At 46.0% G+C, this 9,198-nt stretch overlaps 1 pseudogene; it reads right to left on the bottom strand.

Moving 5' to 3' along the window:
• Nucleotides 1–63: 63 nt before the first annotated feature.
• Nucleotides 64–4,905, bottom strand: LOC134506849 (actin, alpha skeletal muscle 3-like; annotated as a pseudogene).
• Between the last annotated feature and the right edge of the window lie 4,293 nt (nt 4,906–9,198).

Below are 9,198 nucleotides of genomic sequence, written 5' to 3'. Positions count from 1 at the left end.
CAGGGAGAAGCCGTTGGAGTGGGAAAGGAAAAGTAAGAACGAGAGAGGTAGCTGTATTTCCTCTTAGAAACACTTCCTGCGGACAACAGACAGTCCCGCTCCGTCACACTCTTTGCTTGCTGATCCACATCTTCCGGAAGCTGGAAAGGGAAGCCAAGATGGATCCCCCAATCCTCCACTCCGGCAGAGCAACAATCTGAAGCAGGAACAAAACCACACAAGTTCGCCAGGCTGTTGGAAAGCTTAGCCGATGCGGCTGTGGTGAGTGGGGTCCGGTTGGATCCACAGGGTACATCCAAGGACGGTTTAATCTCTGGCAGAACTGCTCAGAAAGAGTGGCTGCCCTTGCGACCTGAGATTTCGGGAGAGATCTGCCAGAATAAACTAAAAATAGAAATATTGAGCTAAGCAGAGCCTGACAAGTAGCCAGCCGTCTTTTTGCCTGATTATCTGGTAATCCAGCCAGATGGTTAGGCAATGGCTCAGTGTGTGGCAGGAACCCAGAAAATTGGGTTAATTGCATAAACTGGTTAGGTTCACCGTAGACCGATGTAACATGAAAACCCAGCTATAGTCTTACCTTCTGTGCAGCAGCTTCCTTTGTCTGGAACCTGAAATACACAGTCTTTGCCGTGAGGTCCCCTCTTGCTGCTCAACTGGCAAAAAGCTTTGTAAGGCTTGGCCAGTCATGCTCCCCGCATTTGACCATCCTACTCCCTCCCATGGCTGTCGGAAACCATTTTGTTTTATGCAGCCCCTGAGTACTTTTATTAATCAAGCTATATCGTTCCAGCCAGGGGTGAAAGTCTTCCTAAAGATAATACTTGTAAACGGACTTAAGCAATAAAGGCCAAAGATACACATCAGTAACAACCCTGTGGAAAGAGATGCCGCTGGTTATCTGATTACCCGAGGGCATTCTGCTGAGATGTCCATTCAAAGGAACACACACAAGGAATTCTGGGAGTGGAAATCCATACATCTTAAAGTTGCTGAGGTTGAGAAACACTGGCCTAGAATCTTAAACTAAAAACAGCTCATGGAAAAGCTGTCTTTGCCGCTGGCGTTTTGCTTCTGAAGGCCTTTGCAGATCTTGGTCCTGAAACATCTTCTGCGATACCTTTTAACTTCCCAATCTTGTCTCCATTCCTGGGGTTTTCTGGTGGTCTGTCCATCCTGCTTGACTTCTATTGTAACCACACAGGCATTGAAAACTGTCAAAAGGAAACTTAAGCTTTATATTTTATATTTTGCACTTTTTTTATATATATATATATATATAGCATTGTTTTAGCAATATGTTATTTTATATATATACTTCTGGCTTAGCAGGTTGTGTAAACCTAGCCAGTTGTGGTTTAACCAGAATAAGCAAGCCATATCTTACTATGAAATACAATCCTAATTTAAGATGTATTAATAAATACAATGGGGGTGGGGGGACGTGGGTATATTCACATGGTAACTAAAGGCAGCAAAAAAGGCTTGCTGGATTTTCCTTTAGGGGAAGAGCCCATAACAGCAGGGTCGCTACTGAGAAGAAAAACTATTCTGAAATTCTGTCTGTATGAACAATCCAACTCAAGCCTCAAAATTAGATTTAGAGATTCTATCTGCAGTTTGAGTTTGTTCATTCATTCATTTACTCATCCATTTCATTCATTCACTCATAGGGGGGACAAAGCTGCCTCCTCAAATTTGCTTTGCCTTTTGTTGTAGTTGGTCAGCCATGCTGCTTTTCCAGAGGGAATATTTGGAAGTTGGAACAAATGGCACACTCCTTTGCAAATGGAGGAATGCCCAGGAATTCACATTCACAGCTTCTCTAGTGAATGGAACACTGCATGTGGAAGAGCCATCTCTCTCTCCCAAAAACAGGATGATCTTTGCATCTCTACCTTGGAATCTCCAACGTTACCATTTGCTGGCCGACATCACCTTGATCTTCATGGTGCTGGGAGCCAAGGCAGAAATTTCATGGTAGAGCCACGAGAGAGGACATTGTCGCCATACTGGTCCTTATGGATAATCGATGTCACACTTCATGATGGAGTTGTAGGTCTTTGTGAACACCTGCCGGCTCCATGCCTGAAGGGAAGGTAGGATCGAGAAATTCCTCCTAACGCCGTGTGAGAGAAAGAACTTCAGTGTTACGCCTTCCTTTTGTACAACATCTTAAGTTAGAAGGTAGCTTCTTTGTTTCTGGTGTGCTCTGTGGATCCTGCTGTTTGGAATTTTAGAGTTTAGCACATTGTGCCTACGCAGTAAATTATGGTTTATTCAAGGTATACTAAGGTTAAACTATGGCTTAGTGCAGTGCGTGTACTGTCTTGTGCGGTATGCCCTGTGTGAGCCCAGCCTCTGTGTATTTTGATAACGGGATGGTATCCACAAATTTCTTTCCGTCTGCTATTTAACAACTATGTTCAGTCTTTTTTTAATTTAATGACCAGCTGGATCACTGTAAGGTAGCTGTGCCTCCACAAACTTACTCTCTTCCAGAATTCCCATCCAGCATGGCTGTCTACAGGGACGCGGTGGCACTGCGGGTTAAACCGCCGAGCCGCTGAGCTTGCCGATCGGAAGGTCGGCGGTTCGAATCTGCGTGACGGGGTGAGCTCCCGTTGCTAGTCCCAGCTCCTGCCAACCTAGCAGTTCGAAAACATGCCAATGTGAGTAGATTAATAGGTACTGCTTTGGCGGGCAGGTAACGGCGTTCCGTTTAGTCATGCCGGCCACATGACCACGGAGGAAGTGTCTTCGGACAAACGCCGGCTCTTCGGCTTTGAAATGGAGATGAGCACCGCCCCCTAGAGTCGGACACAACTGGACTTAATGTCAAGGGAAACCTTTACCTTTACCTTTATGGCTGTCTACACCAGCCAGGAAAAAGGAATGGGTCATTCCATGAGCTGATGGGCCTGTTTTGCATCTGCTTCCCAAATCTGGGGGTGTGATCTAAAGGGGAGCAGGGAATGTTGAACAACCCTTGCCCTCTCTGTCTAAAAGGAAGGAGGCCTCACCGTGAAGCATCCTTCACCAAGGAGAACAGGGTTGGGCGGTGACCACAGGTTATGTCAGCCTTTCCAGGTAGACCAGGCAGCAAACACGACCAGCTGAGCTGAAGCTACTTTACTGTTAAGGCTACATTAATCAAATCTTGCAAGTCTGAAAGTACCAATCTCCCGCCCTCCCTACTTACGGCCTGATTAATTAGGGCGGGCCCTTCCTAAGTTTCTTCCGTTAGCCGTTACTCTGTTGTAAGTTCCTCTCTCTTTTATCTGATCATTCCCTAGGCAGCATCTCTTCCCTCTGTCCTCCGAGGTTGCCCCCCCCCGCCGTTCCATCACAGGTTATGACCGCTGCCAACCGGAGATCATGCTTCCCTCTCCTTTGTGGAGAAGCTCTCCTTGCAAAGGTCTGGAATTCACGGCACTTTTGCCTATTTTGGGTAGAAAAAGAAGGGAAGAGGAGCTTCCTTAAGTGAGATCAGCTGTTGTCACCACCTACTGTTGAAGCCTTAGGTCTAAGCTTTTGGTGGAATGTCTGCCTGATCCTCTTCTGATTAAAGCTTGCATAATCAAGACACCCACTACCCTGCTTGCTTGCTTTCCCCCCCCCCCCACTTTCTAATGTATGCTGGTTTCTTTAGCAGTCAAGGCAACTTGTGACGTTTCTGGCAGTCTCCAAGGAGCAGGCTGACCTTTCTGCTATTGGCACGTCTTAGCTGATGTGCTTCTCATAATTGCCACCCCAGCTGGCAAGAACCCATTCGTCGTCCCTTGGATAAGTGACAGCTTCCCTTTGGAAGGCAAACAAAACAGAGTGATACCTTTCATATGCTCTGTGCTCCTGTTAAAAACATGAGGTGGGAGGGATGCTGGGTGAACGGAGAGGGAAGTTACAATGGAAGTGGGTTGGGGAAGAAAGCATATATGAGGGACAACATCTGGGAGAGAGTGCGTGTGTGTGTGTGTGTTGAAAGATAAGGATTTATTCCACCTCTAACTGCTGCAAATTGTTTGGATGCCTGTTAGCGTACTTCATCAGAACTCAGCAACGGAACGATTCAGCCTCTTCTGAATGAAAAGTGGGAATCTAGGGGTCCATGAAAGAGAGTTTTATTTATGCAGATACAGCGTGGCTTTCCCTCCGGATGTTTTAGCACACAGCTCCCATCAGCTCCAGCCATACAGTCAGTGGCCAGGAAAGAACCCTGTTGCCAGCCCGTCAGGATAAAGTTGAAGCAGAGGAGTGTGCTGGACCAGATCAAAGGCCTGTCAAGACCAACCCCAGCTTCCCACAGTGGCTAACCAGATGTCTAAGCAAGACACCTCTTGCTCCTCCCAACAGCAGGAAAATGCAGGAAGGACTTTCTTCACTCATTGTGTAATTTTAGTACATTTTGCTCCTCCAAATACCTAACAGCAGAAGATCAAGAGCTCCCTTAGCAACGAAAGAGGTTGGAAGAGGGTCTCTGGGCACTGAGCCGTTCATTGCCGATGGTGACCATCTGCCCATCAGGAAGTTCATAGATCTTCACTGAGGACGAGGAAGCAGCTGTGGCCATCTGATTCTCAAAATCCGAAGCCACATAACCCAGCTCCTCCTGGATGTCATGCGCAATCTCCCACTCGGCTGAAGGAGGAAGAGATTGGATTGAGCCCAAAGAATGAACATTTTGGTTCGGTCACAACTGGCTAACCTAGCTAGAACTCATTCGTGAGAAATGCCAGTTCAGATGACTGTCAGACTTAGGGCTTAAAGCTTAATAGTTCCACGTGCCTCTGGCGGTGAAGGAGTAGCCACATTCAGTTAGGATCTTCGTCAGGTAGTCCGTGAGTCATGGCCAGCCAGATCCAAGTGCTGGATGGTGTGAGGCAAGGCATAGGCCTGTGACACCATCACCAGCGCCAGCCCTATGAATGGGATGCTTTAATTCAGTGGTACCAAACGTGACACGCAATCTCTCAATCCGTTTTGGAGCCTGCCTGAATCCCTTCCAACTGTCATTGGGGGAAAAAAAAAGCTCCTGGGGAGTGCCAGCTGAAGAGCCTTCTTTCCTTCCCTCCTTTCCTTCCAGTGCAGGAGGGAGGGAGGGAGGGAAGGAAGGAAGGGGTCTTTGGGCACGTTGAAAACAATGCAGTGTATTAACAGCAATGGCTTTTTAAAACTCCCATCTTCCATCAGGTGCGCGTAACCAAGCGGACCCCAATTCTCAGAAACTGGTGAGCAATTTTATTTATCAAATTTGTCACCGCCCATCTCCTCCCATCAGAGTACATGTACTGCACTAATATCCAAGATGTCAGGATGTGGCAGAGCCCTCCAGATGGGATTTCACTTTAGACCAGTGTTTCTCAACCTTGGCCACTTTAAGACGTGTGGACTTCAACTCCCAGAATTCCCTAGCCAGTCATGAAGTTGAAGCCCACACAGAGTGGCTAAGGTTGAGAAACACCGCTGTATACATTGTCTGCTTTAGCTCCCGGTGGGTGGAACATCTCTTCGTATTTCCCTTTCCCTAATAAGCCTGTTTTTAAAACAGTCAATGGCCGCCTGGCTGCCTGCCTTCCCCTTGCACCAGCTATTAATGCTACCCTGCTAACTGAGCATCCAGCCTGGGGGGTGGTGATGGTTATGCACGTGCAGGTTACCCCCCCTCCTCCTCCTCCTCCTCCTCCTCCCCCCCCCACTCCGATTTAAATCCGACATCAGTTTAGCCCCTCTGTTGCGTCTGAGGAAGTGAGCTGCAGCTATCTTTTAATCGAGAGCTGTTAGTCTAAAAAAGTGCTACCAGATTCCTTTTGGCTTTTAACACGTTTTCTGAATCAAGGCGGTGCATCCCACAGAGGGAGGGGGAGCGGTTTGCTAAAGGCTAGATCGGCGCCACTCTATGGTCCTTGGTCCAAATGTAGCGCGCCCGCTTCACCGGCGGTACGTGCTACGCCCGCGTGGTTCTCTCTCCATGGAATCTTGGCATTGGCCAATGGCGGAACGGCATCTCTTTTTAGCGGAAGTCCGGGCTTTCCTAGCTCGCTCTATGGTTCGCCGGCTGGGGCCGCTTCCGTTTCAATCTTCTTCCGGCTTTCCGCGTGGAAGGACCGCTTCTCGGGGTGGTCTGGCGGCTGCTGCTGCTGCTGCTGCGGGAGAGGCCGAGGCCGGAGGCTTGAGGACCAGGCCCCCCTTGAGCCGCTGGCGAGAGGCGTAGGCATACTGCAAGAAGCTCTGCTGGCAGAGGACGACGGGTTTGGGGTCCTACACAGCTGGAAGGGAGACTGGAGGAGTCTCTTGGGAGACTGACTGGAGAAGGGCGGTGGGGGGGGTGCACGTTTGGTGCTAAAAAGGGTGGAATTAGGGCAAGTGGTAGTCCTAAGCGGGGAGGTCTCGAAATCAGGGAGGCTCCCTTGTGGAGGATGACGCACGCGGAGCTTCCCCACCCCCTCCATTTTAATTTATTTTTATCTGCCGTTACTATTTTTATAAATAACTCAAGGCGGCGAACGTACCTACTACTCCTTCCTCCTCCTATTTTCCCCACAACCACAACCCTGTGAGGTGGGTTGGGCTGAGAGAGAGGGACTGGCCCAAGGTCTCCCAGCCGGCTTCCCTGCCCAAGGCGGGACTAGAACTCACTGTCTCCTGGTTTCTAGCCCAGCACCTTAACCGCTATTAATAAGGGTAATTCACTCTTTACAATGCTTCGCTTTTACTGATCCCTGGATATGTGAACTGTCTCTTTTATTGAAGTTTTTTTTTTGGTTTTTTGAGGAGGGAGTGATCAAGCTTTGGTAATTGGGTCTACAGTAATATCCGGCAAAGCATTAATTGACAGTTCAGACTCACCTTCGCAGCTGACATTTTGGGAAATCAGGTTTGAGGTTGGGGCTTTGGTTTGCTAAACCTGGCTTTGCAACGCAGGGGCTCCTCTATTGCAGTGTTTTTCAGCCTGGGCCAATTGGTTCCACAACCATGGCTGGATGGGGAATTCTGGGAGTTGGAAGTCCACACATCTTAAAGTGGCCAAGGTTGAGAAATACTGCTCTATTGTATTTCAAACAATATTGACCTGGCCACACTTTTTGTAGCGTTCTTGAGATTTTTGGCTGAGGGCGGCCAACCTGCAGAGAATGTAATTCAAGCTAGCAGGAGACTAAGTTACAATAAATGTGTTGCAAAACTCAATTTCAGTGATCGTTCTTTTTCCCATGTTCCAATTGACTTTTCTTGGCAGAGGACACTGAACCTATATTCTGAATCTCAAACCATGCTATGTTGTTGGGTGCTTATTTGCATGCTGCCTTTAAAAAAAAACCATCTTTTCTATAGACTTCCTTTGTGAAAGGGAGGAATCGCAGTGCTTCATCTGGGCTTCCTTATATTAATACAACACACTAAGGTGTGGTGTCTTAATCATGATTTGAATAAACTTTAATTGACTGGATACGAAAAACACGGTAAACCACATTTTGGCTCAGTTGTTGTGTGAATACAGCCTTAGTCCCTAAACTTTACAAGGATCATTATTACAGATTTTTTTTTTTTTGCATTTAATCATGTCTGATCCTTGGTGACTGCCTGGACATGCCCCTGCAGTTTTCTTGGCAAGATTTCAGAAGTGGTTTGCCATTGCCTCCTTCCTAGGGGTGAGAGAGAGTGACTGGCCCAAGGTTACCCAGCTGGCTTTGTGCCTAAAGTGGGACTAGAACTCACGGTTTCCTGATTTCTAGCCTGTTGCCGTAACCATTAGACCAAACTGGCTCTCTATTATAGATTGGACAGAACTAAACCTGAAGAAACTGCTGTTTCTAAGGCCACTTGTTAAATTTGTGAATTTGGTTACTGGTGATAAATAACTGGGAACTGGAAATGTCTGATTCATAATAAAACAGTAGCTTTTCAATAGCAAAATACCCCTTTCTAAGAGTAGCAGTGAAACTCTGGGATTGGATTACATAAAGGGATGGGTTGTTTAGCCATGATTATTAACAATGGCTGTGGATACAAATCATACTTGTCAAATCCAAGCAAACTGTCATGGCTTGTTATAAGCTGAATTTATGGTGCAGAAGACCAGGTTTATTTTAATTACAGTTTTGTGGCTAAACCACACAATGTTGCATAAACCAAGTTTTTCAAGCCTTTATAGCTAAATGCACATATAAGGTTAACCCAAAAGCAAACTCCAAAATGGTTTAATATGCTTTTAGTAGATCATCATGAATAGATCACATTGTTCTGTTTTTACGAATTGCCAAAAAAGGCTATGGAATAATTATATTTTGTTTTGAATTATCTGTTACCTTGAACTGCTTAAGAAAGATTCCCCCATAATTTGTCTTCCTGAATGATCAGCTGAAGACCAATAATTTATGTGATGTTAATAAAAGCTGTTAAACTTTTCCATGTATCTTTAATTTTTACTTCTGTTTTCACCAATATGTTGCTTGAAATGGATAGTAAACAATTTTATATTCAAGATTTGCAAAAGGAGGGAGGAGATGCTGAATATTGGAAGAGATAGCAGCTGACAATCTGAATAAATGTTTGCTAATTACAAATAACTCTGCATTAGTTTTGTCTAGCCCTTTGTGTAATATGGAAAAAAACCCACACATTTTGCAGTGCTTCGAGTTAGCAGTGAATAAGCAAATTTAATGAGCGCTAATGACTGCTGATCTGTTGTAAAACCAATTAACACAGATCTCAATGTTGTTGAAATTATGTTTTTAAACATGTTTGTTTTTTAAAAATGCTTTAACAATCCAGTGCAGCAAAAGGGGCTTTCGTCCGTTACACGAAATGGGAAATACTGAGTCAGGGTGAAGATTTCCCACAACTTGGATGTGGCAGGGCAAATATTTTGGAAAGAAGTGAAGGGTTATGATCAATTGGAATTGCCTTTTTAAAAAAAAGACAAATCACAGATGACAAATCACACCCATGTGCCCCAGCTGATGAACTCAGTAGCAGGGCTTTTGGCTTATGCCAGTGATGGCGAACCTATGACATGCGTGTCAAAGGTGACATGCCACATTTTGGGTGACACGCTAGCATTCGCCAATGCCCAACAATTACTATTCTTACCAAAGAAACTGAACAGACAAAGGGCACTGCAACTCTCCCCATCCAAGTATCTGCCCCCCATCTCTGCCCTTTTGGCTGCCCAAAATTGGATTGTATTTTTTTAAAATAAAT

The sequence above is a fragment of the Candoia aspera genome, chromosome 17, assembly GCF_035149785.1.
Source record: "Candoia aspera isolate rCanAsp1 chromosome 17, rCanAsp1.hap2, whole genome shotgun sequence".
In the NCBI taxonomy this organism is placed as follows: domain Eukaryota; kingdom Metazoa; phylum Chordata; class Lepidosauria; order Squamata; family Boidae; genus Candoia; species Candoia aspera.
The sequence above is the reverse complement of the archived record's forward strand: the minus strand, read 5'-3'. Positions and strand labels throughout refer to the sequence as shown.